Raw genomic sequence first — 15,986 nt, 5'->3', positions numbered from 1 at the left:
CAGAGAGAGCCTGTAATTACCGTTTGAAAGTAATACCAGAGTTTGGCTAAAGCAAACCTGAATTTATCAAAATAGAGCTGTTTCCATAAATATGAACCATTTCTATTTGTTTTGTTGAGAAGTAAAGCCAGCAGGAGGTTGCTTTGGGCTTAGAGTCAAGGCTTGGGATCTTCAGACTGAGGCCTCGTGACAATGCATTTCTGAAAATGTGTAAATAATCGGTCTGTCAGATTTTTGGCAGAGGTTTTGCTGTATCTCCATAGGGATCCTGACAATTTTAGTGCATGGAACTGGTCAGTCAGAGAAGTAATTGAGGCATTCAACTATTGTACCCCAAGATATCTGAGATCTCTCATCGCTGCATCCTTATTGGCTAAACTGAATGAAGCAGAAAACAGGCTAAGGAAATAAATGTTTTTTAAAGCCTTACTGGAAAAAGGAACTAAGGGAGAGTTAGGGGGTTTTGTGTTGGTTAAAGAATTTGAAAACAGAAGCTGGCATAGCTGCTTTAGAGGCTTGGTTTTAGCAGATATATTTCAGCAAGTGGATGTGTGAACAGTCCTCTAAATGCTAGAATTTCATTAGGGATAGGGAAGAAAAGAGACTACTGTAATTTTTGTAGACAGGGAGATGCCTCTAGGTCTCAGTTGACTTCACACATTGTAGTGATCCAATAGCAGTCTAAAGTGTGGCAGGGAATATCAGATTCTGAGCTACTAAATCCCAGTCCTAAAGAAGGCAAGAGTAAGTTGTTTTTTGGGTTGTGTTATTTTTTGTTGTTGTTGGTTGCACTTGATATTGGGATTACCCCTGTTTTTGTGGCTCCTGAACAATTTGTGCACAATCTGTTTGACCTCACACTATGCAGAATTTGTAAATCATGTTCCTAAGATTCCTCATCCTCCAATGTGGGTGCTTTGTTGGGTTTCATTGTTGTACAAAAGGAAGGAAACATTTACAGATGTTTAAATGGTAAGTTAACTTTATATAACTTTCACTGTATATCTTAGGCAACCTTGAAGGCCATATTCACATCACCTGCTTTGTGCCTTACTCAGGCCTCAAGGCTATGGTGTCATGATGGTGACTCAGATGGCCTTTGCCCACGCCTGTTGAATTCTGGCTCTTTAGGGGCATTACAAAAGCAATCACAGCACTTGGGAGAGGAACTTGTGTTGAGTAGCCTGAATACAGTCCTAAATCATCATAAAAGCCTCCTGGCAGTGAGGCACAGACTTGGGGTCTTGATCTCTTGTTCTCAAGTTTCCATATCCAACATCCTGAGCTGCCATCTCAGCTGGAACTGCACATGTTATTCAACAGAGAAAAGCAATAGAAAATACTGGAAGTGGTAAAAATATTTAGCTGCTTTCAGAGACAGCTGAGCTTCCATGTGCATAGTTGCCATCTTTAACTATGGTCGTCCAGGTATCTGGTTGGGAGGGAATCATCAGCGCCTGCATATAGACCTGCTTCTACTTGGGTTCCTGACATTATGAGGTTCTGTGCAAGTTCTGATCTTAATGAAGCTTGTGCAAGTTGATGTGACTTGTAGTGCTAAGCAAATGGGAAATGCCTCAGTAAAACAGCTGCATCCTCATCTACACTTGTATTGCCATGGATGTGTGGGTGTACTCACTAAAAACACCAAAAGTGTAACCTGAGAAGAGAGGACAGCATGTGAGTACAGTATATGCAAAAGATGAGGTAAATTCCCTTTGGGTCCTTTCAGGTCACTTGTCAGAGCTTAACTGCCATCTTCTTCCTCTTAGTGTCCATGACAACCTTTCTATTGCAGTGGTCATGGCAATATCTAACAAGCTGGTGAATGAATCAAAAAGTCTCTGTGCAGGGGATATTATGCAGCCTGCACTGTGCAGTAGGTGTCCGTTTAACCACATTTCTGAAGGACTAAAACTAAAAATAACTTTGAGAGGAGCTGCAGTAAAGTAATTCTCAAGTCAGAGCTGTCTTAGTTGCTGTCCCAAGGTTCTCCTGCTGCAGCTCAGATACTCTGCTTGCTCCAGGAAGAAATAAGAGGACGGTCAAGAAGCCAAGATAAAGTTACAGAAATGTGCCTATGAGATGGTGTCACTTCTGTTGACCTACGCAGTGCCTGGCATTGTGTTCTCACTGGTATTCCATCTCACAGCATCTGTTTCCCTGAGCTGGTGCTCCTTCCTGGGTGGTGACTGGTGAAATAACACTGTGAGCAGCCCCACCATCTGCCTCGGCAATGCTGTCTTTGTGCTAGAACCCATCATCTGGTGCAGTAACTGTTCAAAGGTAGCTATGAATATAACACGGCATTTCCTATTAGTGTGAGTAATATTTGCGTATCTGTATCCCTGATAAGCTGCTGTGAACACACTGCCCATACTGAGTTGTGATTTAAACTGACAAAAGCATCTAAATTTGTAATGAAGAATGACAATCTATCTTCCATTCATTTTACTATGTAACTGTGTCCCATCTGTCTGCTTGCCTCCCGACTGCAAAATCAGCACAATCCTTAGGTTGTTTCCATGCATGCTAATTCTTAAGGGCAGAAATTCACACTGTTAAAGACAGCTAACATAAAATTTGGACATGCACAAAGCAATTTTCCAGGTCAGGCTCAGACAGTTGTGGCACTTGGAAATCTTCTGTTTCAGTTGAGAACCAAATATAATAAGTGGGTGAAAACATTTGGTTAATCAATTCAAGTCTTGCATTTGTTTGCTGTAGCTCATTAATAGGCTTATGGAAGTTATTGCTTATTGCTAGTCTTTTTGTCTGCAAATGCCATCTGTTTCGAAGAAGCCAGTTTGAAAATGCAGAAAATAAAATACGCTTTAAAAAGAAGTTCAGAAATCATTGCAGTGATAAATACAAGAATTGTATTTTGTAAACTGCATGTTTTATTGTAAAATGCAGCCAAGTATTGATTATGGTCCTAAAATCCAGAGGACAGTAGAACTGAAGTCAGGGACGGGATATTAATAGGTACGCTATCAGATAAATTTAACAACTAATGTTTTAGGGAGGGGGAAGGCATTTTCCTGTTGGTTCACAAAATGCCCCATATGCAATACATTAGACTTGTCTATTCCATTCTCTTGGCTCTGTTTTGCCAAGTGTGTCCCTAGTGCAGCCTTGGAAGACAATGTAAGGCAGAAATAGCTGCAGGCTTTGTACCAAACCCTGCTATACCCTTGACACCTTTTGTTGAAAATCTATGCTGTAGTATGTGCCAGAGATGAGTCTACCTCCAGGTAACATAATAATGCATGTTGTACGTAAAGGTAAATTTAACTGTTGTCTGTGTCATTGATGGCAAGTTGGCAAGAAGACCTCCAATGGTGCCAGTGCAGGCAGTTTCCAACTGTTTAATAGTGCGGCTTGCGTTGTAAGAAATTGTCCCTTGAGAGCTCCCAGTGAATCTACTCCTCTGCAGTTCTTACATGGAGGAGTGCTGAGCCTGGTTTTCAGCTCTCGCTTGGTGTACACTAACAGGGAGATACCACATAGAGTCAGTGTCATGGACCACCCATTCTCTGCAGGCACGTGATCTCAAAATGGGAACCTCTGCTCAAGTTGTTACGGCAACATAACAAGTTGGTGCAGGTACAGATCTTTCTGTTGTAGCCTGTTTAATGTATGTGTATAGGTGTTCAGTCTTGTGAAGGTATCCAGCATAGCTTAGTCTCCTATGCAAAGACGTGTAAAGACGCAGTGCTCCTTCGAAGGAGAGCTGTATGGACAGCTTGTTCCCTGCTTTCTTCATCAGGCCTTTCTTTAGGCAGCCTGGCTTTCTGGGAGTTGCTTGTGCCAAGCGGAGATTTTTACAGAAGATCTGGTATGTCTTGATGCGCTGAAGCACAATCACTTTAAAATGAAAAGATAACACACTTTAGGTTTTAGTTAACCGAATGCAGTTTGAAGCATAATACAAAACTGACATGAGCCAAGTTTAGAATCATGTTATCAACTGAAGTGTCATGGTCAAGAGCAGAGTGGGTCCATTAAGGGGCTGTGAAAATTTGCAAATGGCATTTTCCCTGCTGATAACACAGATGGTGCTACTTTAAAACTATTCTGTTTGTCAATACTGATGGATAGTGATGAAAGAGGATCATGCTAAAACTAAGGGCATATATTATCTAATTAACATTTTTTTTTTTACTCCAGGATTTCCAGTGATTGAGAAGTTTGACACAATTTTCTTTCTATGTTAAATTAACTGTAGCTATTTTACTCCTTAGAATTATCCACATTCATTTTTACTTACAAAGCTTGTGCATTGTCTTAGCCAAGGAAAATGACTGTGCATCACACAGGGAGCATTTTGCAGGGAAGATGTCAGAATGTTTCATTTCTGCGTGCATTCTTTCTTGAAAATGTATCCTGGAAAATGTCTTTGCTTGAGTGTAAAGCTGGAACTTAAAATCAGCTTTCAGAAAATTAAAATCTGCAGTCTGTGTTGCATTCTCTGTGTCTCAGACTTTTAACTTGTCTGCACCAGCATGCACCCATAACTTAGACTTCTGGTATTAGCTGGCTTTTTGTAGCAGTGGTTGCAGTTTCAGAGCACAGAGATACACAGCACAGGATCGTGTAGAGTTCTGTACTGGGATGAGTAGATAATATCATGATAGGTCCTACCTTACATGTAGATTTAGGTCTGGAGTTTGGTCAGGGATGGGTTTTTCTTCTGGCATTTTTAAGAACTTCAGTTTTACTGGATTATGCTCTTATCTAAATTTAGGGGATGGTGCCAAGTCTACACTACTCAGGGAGATATTGGTTGTCTGGGTAGTTCCTAGGGCTACTGTGAGGATTAGGATTTAGGGAAAAAAGGGTAGAATCTCCTAGGTTGCAGTTGAATCTCTTCTTCTAGTGTAGAATAAGCCCAGGGTATTAAGCCTATGCCTTATGTCATAGTTTCACTGTAGATATTGATCACTTGAGAATGTGGATAGTAGGGTTTGGGTAGAGTTTGGCTTTTAAAAGTGAAGGAACACTTATCCCAAGCTTAGGTGGGCTTGGAGACCCAGAATGAGGGCTGGTGTCAGCACTTTGGAAGGAGTGGCTATGTGCCTTTATTTCCAGCTAAGGTTGATTAAAAGTTAGTTTGAGAAAAGGACTGAAAACTTCTTACTCAGTTCTATTTGGTTCAGAGATGAAGAGCAACAGCTGGAGTCATTGAGGTCCCGGTCCTTGTTTTCAGTGCTGGTGACATGGCTTTATCAGTGGCTGATGTCAGGTCTGCAGAAGGGTTAGGAATTTAAAGGCAGAAGTGTCCATAAGGATTAAGATACTGCTTTATTTCACATGATCTTTGCAGGCTAGGATGAGATCTCTGCTCTCCATTGGTTGATGACTAGCATTGAGTTTAAGCAGTTTTGGAAAGCAGCCACTTTGTCAGTAGGCCCAGTTTACAAGGTAAGTGGGGAGTGGTAGAGCAATGCTTCTCTGTAGCCCATGAACTTTATGCTCTCTCCATAGGATGTTTTTACTTTTTTTTTTATTCATTTCAGCTGACTACTGGCAAGCACCTCATGACCTTAGAAAGGAGAAAAATCCAGCCATTAAAGGGTTTCATTTTCTTGCCTTCAGGACTTGACAGCTGATATGTTAGACAGCCGGCAACATCCCTCCTGGGACACTCCAGTTCCAGGTGCCCCTCCGTAAGTCTTCCTCGTTCATTGGTAGAGAGGGAAATGTCTGTGCAATCAAAGCATAAGGCTCACTTGAGCAGCTGGACTAAAAAAAGGCATTTCTCTTCAAGCAGTATCCTTAGTTTTAGGTATGTACAGAGGCACTGGTTTCAGCAACACAAATAGTAAACTGCATAAATATACATTTCATGTGCCTGAGTAACAGTTATGTCAAGGAAGTGATGATAAAACCACCAATATTTGTGTCTAAACAGAAGTGGACAGTCATAATCTGACAAAAATTGGAAAAGAGTGTGTGTTAATGGTAATTAATGTTACAAGTGGTATGTTGGAAAGGATGGGACTTTGTTGTATAGAGCCACTGACTGAAGTCCAGATGCTGGTGCTCATTTTGTTGTAGAACTGCCTGATGCAATCAAGCTGTCAGTATTTTACTGAGAGCAAATCAAGAGAAAATGAAATAGTGCATGTTGCATGTTGTTGTCCATTATGCTAGAGGAATTGTCCTGCTTTCTGCTGTTTTTATCCTGGCTTCTGAAGAAAAAACAGACTAATGAATTCCCATTATCCTTGACAGTGTCTGTCCTGTGTCTCTCAAATTACCTCTACCAATCTGTTTCTCTCCCTGTTGGCTAATTTCAGTCAAATTTGTCTGAGGCAACAGCAACAATTATGGGCAAACATGTTTCTTCAAAATAGATGGTGCTTGGGGAAAGAATCTCAATGAAGTGCCCTAATAGAGGGGAACACCAGAGCTTGAGTTTGCACATTAGGTGGCATCAAAGATGCCACCAGGGAGCGAGATCTCAGCCAAAGCTTCAGTTACAGCTCTCAGTCAATTGTGGGAAAGCTCATTAGCTCTGCTGCTCACAAAGAAAACTTGTATTGCTGTGAATTGTGACTGGCTAACACTGGATGTTTTAGATGTCTCTATAGGTTACTTAGGGCTGTAAGGCTCCATAAGTATTCCATTCATGGACTTGAATGTTACAATAATTAAATGCATAAGATGCTGCCGTTGGCATGATAATTGCAAATGTGTTTCACCAAAAAAACTTTGTTTTCCAAGTTTGTAGTTTATTTGCTTTAATGATAACTTGATTCCTTAACTGCTTTTTGAGCACTTAGGCAGAAAAGCAGTTTCTTGAGATTATCAAGGAGCTGCTGTGCTTTTTTTTTCACCTCCTCTCTTTCCCCCGAATTTCTGCCCATCTTCATTGCATTAGGCTAGGGGAAATTGCCCTAAGTGTTCATCTGTTTTAACAATGATTAATCTTGAGTAACAGCTGAAAAAATGCAGAAAGTGCTTGTTATGCAAAAAACTGCAAACAAATGACAAGTACAGCTCTGCTTCAGTTCCCACAGTTGAAAATTGTGCTTTTGCAAAGTCATGGAAACAAAATAGCTGTGCTAATCTGAAAACAGCAGCCCTGCATATGTTTTCAAGGAGAAAAGAGGAGAAAAGAAGCAGCCTGATGCCTGTGAATGGCTGAGTCTGTCATGTATCAGTCTTGAACTGGGAATTTAGTGCTTTCACACCTCTTTCCCTAAGGCTCACAGATGAGCTAATGTTCCATCAGCAATAATCTGCCCTACTGTCCAAAAGGCAGCTATTCTGTATCATTTGAGAGGATGAGTTAAAACACATTAGTTTGCATGTTTTTATGCATTTGAAGAATATTCTAGAATCAAGTTTGCTATTAAGAAATTCAGACTGAACAGAAACAGTACCACAGCAGTCCTTCTTAAAGCAATACATACATGTAGTTCTTTTGGGTCCATTTTACTAGTCTAACTAGCTTATCTCCAAGAATCTGCCTGTCAATTGCATGAGGGAGACCCAAGTTTGCTCCCTGATCTCCTCAGGGGTAGCACATTGGGGATGCCTTGAAAGCTATCAAGGTTTCCAGCTGGTTTCAAAGCATTAGGCAGACTGTCAATGTACATCTCCTGTTAGTCCCTTCACACCACAGAAAGGTGCATGTGAATAGAGATCAGTAGCACATCATGAACATGCAAATAGTGTTGAATAGTGTTCATAATGGCTGTTGTCATGAGAGGGGTCCTGATTTCTCTCTTCTGATTCTCCATGCAGTTTATGTGTATGTTCTCATAACCTCACTGGATTTATGTTAAAATGAAGGTAAGAATGTATTCCATCCAGCTACAAATCATAGTCTGTAAGTTCATATAGACTAGGAATATGAGATGTGGGCGCAGTTATCTACTTTTATGTAGCGATAATAGGGGAAAAAAAGTAAGCATTAAAATGTCCCTATTGAAAGAGGCATTTCTAACAATATATAGTAAGACAGGACTCAAACCAGGGAATAAGTACTACTTTATCTTTCCGAAATTGGTGTTATAATTTGTACTGTGTAAACGACTGAGGTCCCATTCAGTTGGTCACAAAAAAAATAAGCAGCAAGCCTGTCTCCTGAAAAGCCCAGTTCTGCAAATTGTGACTGTCTCCCCCTCTCCTCCTTAAATGACTTTTAAAATTTGTCGAATTATGAGAGTATTTGTCTAATAGAGGAAACATGTTTTTAATGGGGGAAATATTAATGCTGGCTAACATTATTCCTTTTTAATTATGTAAAGGGAAAATTTAAATGGTGTAATATGTAATTTTCAACTCAAAGACATCTTAATGGCCCTGTAAAGTATCCCTATTGCATGTGAAAACCCTAAGTAGAGAAAAACTGAAAGTGTACAACAGGAGAAGCGCTTCCTCCTTTGAAAGTTCCAGTGTCGGTGATGGAATAAATTAGGAGATGAAATCTGGGCACCACTGCAGGTATCTGAGAGGTGCTTTGTCACCCAGTGTGACATCCGTAGACTGGCTAGTCTGCTGCACTGCAGAATTTCTGCATTTCTTTTTCTAGAATTCTGCTTTGCTCAAATGCTGTCAAACAACTTGTGCTGTCAGATGATACTACAGAAAAGCAGGAAATAAACATAGAAAAGAATGTTGTTACATAATGTCCTTTTTGTTTTTTCCCTTGTCTTGGAAAGTGACTTTGCAGCAAACTGAAGTGCTATATCTCCTATTCCCTTTTAAGAAATAAACAGGTTGGTTCCTTGCAAAAGGCTGAGAAGAGCCAGCTGTGTTCATGCTCTTGCCACCAGCAAGTGATTACTTAGAAAATGCAGTTGTTTACCAGGTAGTTGTGTGTTTCTCTGCCATAATTGACCTGTGGTGGTCTTGTTCAGTAGTCTGTTGAAAATGTTCATGGTCCAGCATAAGGACTTGCACCAGTGATGAGGTTCCCAGCCTAGAGATTCCAATTCTGTCCTTTCCAGTTTTCCTGAAGGTCAGCTTCAGCTGCTTCCCTGGTCACGCTTTGTTTCTCCCTGTTCCATTTCAGTGCTCTGTGCAATAACAGGTTGCAGAATTCAGTTTCTTAAATTGGCATCTTTAAAAAGACCACTTTGAAAAACTAAACACTTTAATGATCATGTGTATCCACTCTCCAGGCCTTTATATAATGTTTTTGGTTTTTCTTTTGTTGACATTCAAGAACTAAAGCAGCACACTGTGCTCTGAGAATCCAAGAAACAGAAGCAGCAAATTTTTCTTGTTCTGAAAGCTGTTTGGCAACAGCTACTACAGTGTTGGAGCTTTCTTTATGATACCCTCAAAGCACTGCCCAATTATTTGAAATGGTACTTGATAATCAAATGCATTTAATGCGTCCCCCATCTCTGGAGAAGTGAGATCTACTGAGTAACCCTTGCATGTTGCCTCAGAGGAAGCATGCCTAAGTCTAGTTGAAGTCACCTTTTTTCATGATTACACGTTCTTTTTAAATTATGCTTATTTAGTAAATATATAACCTAAAATACATAACACCTTAATTTATTTCTTAAATCTTTTGGAGGTACATAGTGAAGGGAAGAAAGGAATAGGGAAATAACTGAATTTGACAGTGTCTGCTGCACAACTCCCATTGTTATGTAGGGTTTTAAAGAGTGAATAAATATTTCATCAGCAACTGACAATTAGATGTTCTTTGCTCATATGCACGTTAAAAAATGTACTCATTAGCCATCCCATGCATAGTGTTGCTGGATCTCTGCCAGGCAATAGTTTGAAGGTGATTGAATGTTTTTAACTGGGATTTATTCTTATTCAGATGCATTCTTAATCAGCCAAATTATTTGGAATGTCCACTCTACCTGTTAAACATATTTAAGCATTGGTTGGTTCATTTTCTTGAATCTAATTATTTCTGGGTTTATAATTAGTAACTCTTATATTTCTGCATAAACTTTTAACATGGGATTGGACAAGGGCAATTACCTAGGCAATCTAGTAGAGCAAATACATCTTTTTAACCTCTCTGAAACAAAACCAGAAAGAGAAGTCTTTGATTCCAGTTTTCCAGCCCAGCACAATCATGTCATGTCCTTGTCTCTCAACTGAATTAACAGCATTATATCCCTTTATCCCAGACCCTTTTGCCAGCAGTTGTAGTTGGACATGCCTTAAGTTGGTTTATTGGGAATCCAAGCAAAAACATCATGCAGCCACATTAATGTAGGAATTTAATACGCGTATGTCATTTCCCTGGTTGGTGTATGTCTGGCGTGGACCATGAAGTTAGCAGGGAGTGTTTGTACTGGAAAAGAGTAACATGAATGCTGTGCTTGATCTGGCTGCTTTGCAGAATATCAACAGGAATCACTATCGATGTGTGAAGCGTGAACACGAGCTCAGCTGAGCTGCCACTCGCCCGGGGCTGAAACTTCTGTGCCTCTGAAGGCAATGATGCTGTCTAGCCAGGGCACATTCAGATTTTCCTCATGCTTTCTAACTGAATATAGGAGAGCTAATTAAAGATGTACAAAGCTTTGTGTCTATCTTTATTATAAATGCAACCATGACACAATATTTCAGGCAAAACCTACAATGGAAGGGAAGGAAACATGCATTTCAAATGAAGTAGCTCTGCACTCAAGATGAAAAAGCCCTGAGAAAGCAGGTGAGATCTTGACTAGGCAAATTAACCTACCTACTCAGCTATTGTGTGCTGAGAAATTATTTTTAGCATGCCTGTGACACTTTTAATAATTACTTTTCTATGTAATCAAAGGCTGTATTCAACAAAACAGAGAGGAAACGGGGAGTTCAGCATGAGAGATGTCTATGTAATCATCTTTATCTTGCTTATATTAATAACCTGGGAAAGCGCTGCTACAGAACCTATAGTTAAGTTCTGAAAGAGGAGCAGAAATAATTATGTGTATTGAGTGCTTGTTAATATCCAATGTAATACATTTTAAAATTGCTCCTGAAGGATCTGGTCCCAACAGGTGCTTATTAGGCTGCAGAACCATAAAAATGGTATATAAATGTAGCAATCTGCTTTCACAGCTAGCTTCTCCTACTTTTCTAGACAGACATAATTCAGTATTACGATATTGTGTAATTTCATGAGTTAAGTCAGTTGCTTTGTGGCCTGTGCTTGTTGAGCAGTTCAGCCTGGATTGCCCCAAAATGCAAAGAGTGAGATGTGCAAGAGGAGAACTGTTGGAACATCCAGAACTGTGGAAGCCAGCAGGGAATCAGCACCGAACTCAACACCACAGCAACCGAGCGCCAGTCAGAGCAACTTTTCACACCTACTTGTTTGCAAAGAAAAGATCACCTTGGGGACAAAAAAACAAACAAAGCCCAGACCAGGACAGAACCCAGTAATTCACTGAAAACTATCAAATTAATGGAACCTTATTTAAAAATCAGCATGAGTTTTATATCATTCCATAGTTCATTGAACTTTTTATTTTATTAACGTCTTTCAAATAAAGTACTGAAAAGTACAACTGGAGGAGTTTGGAGTTAAATGACAAATATATTATGTAGTTTGTCAGCAATTTGGAATAGAATTTCTCCAGCTCCATTTTGCTGGGAGTATTTTCTCTGTTGTTGGTCTCCTTCTGATCATCTGTACTGCCTGAGAGTGGAAAAAATCTCTATTTTATTAGCTTCACTGAAAAAAAATGAGTGACAGGCATTTTTCCATGACTGAGTGCTGAGTAAAAAAAAGAAGTTATGGCTGGGTTATGATTATTTTCTCCTGCTGTGACAAGATTAGAAAAAGTTTTAAGTCAGCACCTGCTTGTGGATAGCTATCAATAAAGACGGTATACAACAAAATGAAATCCAGTATTGCGCTGACAATTTGAGCAGCAGCTCAGTTTCTGAGCTCACTTCCTCATTAAGGAACTTCTCTTCAAAGAACCATCATTAAATTACGTTACTCTGCTTCTCAGGATGACATGTACTTCCTAACTTAGCACTTACACAGTAGGAAAGAATTAATTTTGAGCTTTTCAATTCTCTCCGTTGACTTACAAGAGGAAGAAAATAATGGAACAATTCTTTTCAGGTCTGAAAAGAGGGTGAGATGTACACTTACTCATCAATATGCTTGGACTGCCTGTCCCTCTGCTATGAAGAGCAATTGTGTTTTCCAGAAGTTTGCTACAAACTAGTAAATTTGTAACATACGAGTTTAGTTAAAAGTTAAAATATTTCTCACATAGTCTTTTTTTGTGGGCAAATCTTGCTATATTTTGAATGATCCAGGAGTGGATTTCACTTGAAAAGTAAATGTAGATATTTAAACTGTGTTTTGAAATACCTGAAGTGAAAAGCTTCAGAAGTCATTGGAGTCCAGTAAATTCCGTCCATTGTGTTTAATATTCATCACTTTTCACCGGAGGTGTTTTTTAGATCTATTAAAATATTGCACCTATGTTACAAGGCTTTACCAGTCAAGCTTCAGCTTCAGATGAAATTTTATACTTAGAGCTGATTTTTCTAAGAATTAACATAATTTGAGCATGACACCTCAGCATGAAGCACTGAATGTAGATACTCTGTTGCACAGACCTGCCTGTACTGGTCCAAGCTGCTGAAACCACATGGATAAAATGTTGTAGTATGGTAGAGAAAGCATAATTAATTGTTAAGCATTCTATTTTAAATGCTAATGTTAAGTATTGAGTCATTTACAAACTATTCAAAATGTACACTGTTATTTTATCTTTAAGTTTTACTATATGAATGATTCTCCTTACCAGAGAAAAATAGAAGTTAGCTGATTCTGTTACTCTGTGAAGAATCTCCCAGGAAGATTTTACTGGAGGCATCAGGTACTTTGTTAGCTATGCCTTTGGGCAGATTAATTTTCTCAATCTCATTTCTTGAGGATAGGCAATTGTGCTGCAGAGATCCTGTTGTATTACTGCTCCATTATCCAAAGGTTTCTCTGGTGTATATTTCCCATCTTACAGGTTTGTCAGTAGATTATTCTGTTCTGCTCCACTGTTTTTTCTAATTACACTATATATTTCTCTTCCCATAACTTCCATCCTGTGTAAACAATATATTTTCATCATTTGACAGAACATTATATCAATATCTTATTTGTAAATTCTGATTGCCAGTATTATTTCATGACAAAGTCATTTCAAGGTTACATGTTTCAACTTTAATTAGTAGTTGTGCTTTTCTTAGTTGTACAAAAGACAGCTAATATATTTACGTACATTCAGCTGGGCTTGCTTTTGCTTTGAAAGCTCGGCTTACTCCTATGGTACATGGAAACCAATACTATAGCAAATATTAGTGTGACAAGCTGAATTTCTGCTTATTACGTTAACACTGGGATGTTGCATTGGAGTTTGGTTGCTCTTTATTCATGGCTATAATCCATCTTTTCCTCAGCAACTGAAGCATATCTAATGCCAATTACAGCTATTATCCAATTCAGACTGCTCTAAAATTCATGTTGTCACATTTGCTCTTGAGTCTTTATATGGTAAGCACTGGGATTTGGGGGGGGGGAATAAAAGTATAGGTCAAGAAGGGTGATAAAGAAAAAAATATACCTGTTGAATTAGAAGGTTCAGTTGTTTCTGATATAAATTGAAAAGCTGAGGTGTTACATAGTTGCCTAATTGCGATCCATCAATATTAATGTCCAGTTTACTCCAACTAGACAGGAACCACCTTGTGGTAAAAGCAATTAACAAAATTGTCAGGGTTTAGGCCATTTTGTTATAATCCAGTGATTGTTACCACACAGACTTGACTTTCCATTCAGATAATTTAGTTTACAAGCTGTTTGGAAACTCATCTTCAGTTTGTACCTGATTGCTCCATATCTGAACAATATTACTTTGCTACTTTCAGATTTGGCTTCATTCATGATTGTGTTATATAATGGCATCAAGATAATTAAATTACTCATCATGACAGGATCTGTTTCAGATTTCCTGGTGAAACATCTCAACATGAGCCCTCTGCCTGGCGTGTTACACCATGCAGGCAGAGTCCAACTTTGCCTTTAGCATTTCCTCACCAAAAAAAAAAAAAAAAAAAAAGTAATTTTGGCTGCTAAGCCACTTCATCATATTCTTAACAAATGAGACCATGTAATATCAGAAGGAGCAAACTACTTATCTTGCATTCTCTTAATTTGTCAGAGGATTGGAGAGGATGAACTTGTTGGTCGTGTCTCCATAAACAGTCCCAAGGTCAGCTCAGGCCCCATATGGATGAAGAGAAAATCCATTTGGAAAAACAAACAAACAAACAAAACAACAATGAAGGGTTTAATTAACTTGGCCAACAGCTGCCCAGGTTTCAGTGTACTGGCGTCTGTAGATGCATTACAAGGTGTGCATAGGTCTGTAGTTTGTGCTAGATCAGTGTGATTTTTTAAAATTTTTTTTAAGTCTCTTCTGATAGAAATGCAGCCAAGCCTGAAATTGTCCTCCAGAATGAGCGCATTGGTAAGACATGTCTCTGTCAAGCCCTCAGCACCCCCCACCCCAGCCTACGCATCTTGCAGCTTAATTGCGGAGAGATCTCTGAACCCATAACATCATCTCTGTGGAAGAACACAGGAGGAGCTGAACGGTCCCCCATACACAGCCAGGACACATAGCTTGTCTTAACTCGCAGACAAAGGAATAGAATTGGTTGCAGGGAAGGTGCCCTGGGCATTATGTCTTCTAATGACGTAGTGAACAGAACACTTCCAGTTCCTGCTGTCTCCTTTCTAAATGAATTTACAGGTGGCTGTCTCCTACCTCTATTTTCAGTAATTTATTATCTATCTTAAACTAGCAAATGAAATTGAGTTATCTTCCTGTCTGATATTTGCATATTCATTAAACATTTCATTAAGTTATTTCACGTTTTCAGTGATTGCTCACTGACAGCTTGGGATGGTGGTATCTCCTGGCAATCTAAGTTGGCAGAGCTGTACGGCAGGTGACTTCAAAGGACGCCATCACTCTCACCCATCAGTGAAATGCAGCAGTGTCAGAGAGAGGCCAAACTTTTAATGGGCCGTTTATCATTGCAAACTGTGGTCCCATCTTTTCCAAATTCCTTTAAAATATTTGCCTGTTCAGAAGCACCAAAATTATCTACACTAGCATGCAGGCATAATAAGAATGCTTAGAGGTCCTGGCATTTCATATCCTGATTTGTATTCATAGTTTTGACATTAAGGTTTATTTCATATTTATATTCAAAGTCAGCATTAATAGGAAATCAGCATAAAATAAAGTCATATAATAGGAAGAACATAAACTGGTGGATTAACTGTCATTTCAAAATCAGAACTGAGCCCCTCTGCTGAAGTCAACATATTTTAGAAGATATCCCTGTTGAATACACTGAATTATATTATACAATCGTGGATTTTTAAGGTTATCTGTGATAGCTGGAAAATGAATCCATTCAAACAACCAAGTGTGAAGTCTTCCCCACTATGGAACTAACACTAGTAATGTATTTGTTCTGGTAAACTATGTGGAAGACTGCCTCTTCTTGGATGCTATGTAGAAATACACACTGATTTTGTGTAAGTCAAGAACTGCAAGGTGAGATGCCTGTAATCACAAAGTAGTTGCTAAATCAAAAAAATAATAGCATAGCAATGGAACTTAATTAGTTCACACAGATACTCATTGACTAATGTTTATTTTTTCATTTCAGCTCAATACACGTTTTGTGGAAAGCTAACTGCTTGTGACAAGATAGTCTATATGATTATCAGTAAATTCAAATTTGTTTAGCACTAAACCGGAAACTTGGCACCAAACAAAACTTACCTCTTCAAGTTTAGATGTGACATGGTAAATGAGGTTGGAGTCATGCAGCCGAAAATTAAAAAGCCATTCCTTTAAATTTACTGGGGGGTTGATTATTATCTAGGTTTCCCAGTCCCTTAAAAATTTACAACTCTTGCAACTCTTGCCTCCTCTCAGAAATGTGGTAAGTTATACTCAAGTGAAAAAATA

General features: G+C 39.0%; 1 long non-coding RNA gene across 1 annotated transcript; it reads right to left on the bottom strand.

The window, feature by feature from the left end:
* Positions 1–2,877: 2,877 nt before the first annotated feature.
* On the bottom strand, positions 2,878–14,088 carry LOC139828624 (uncharacterized). The gene is made up of 2 exons (XR_011740471.1): positions 5,141–14,088; positions 2,878–3,867 (listed from the first exon to the last, which is right to left on the bottom strand). It is a non-coding gene; the product is annotated as an uncharacterized lncRNA (long non-coding RNA).
* Between the last annotated feature and the right edge of the window lie 1,898 nt (positions 14,089–15,986).

Source organism: Patagioenas fasciata, chromosome 9 (assembly GCF_037038585.1).
Source record: "Patagioenas fasciata isolate bPatFas1 chromosome 9, bPatFas1.hap1, whole genome shotgun sequence".
NCBI lineage: Eukaryota > Metazoa > Chordata > Aves > Columbiformes > Columbidae > Patagioenas > Patagioenas fasciata.
This window is presented reverse-complemented; position numbering and strand designations above follow the sequence as displayed.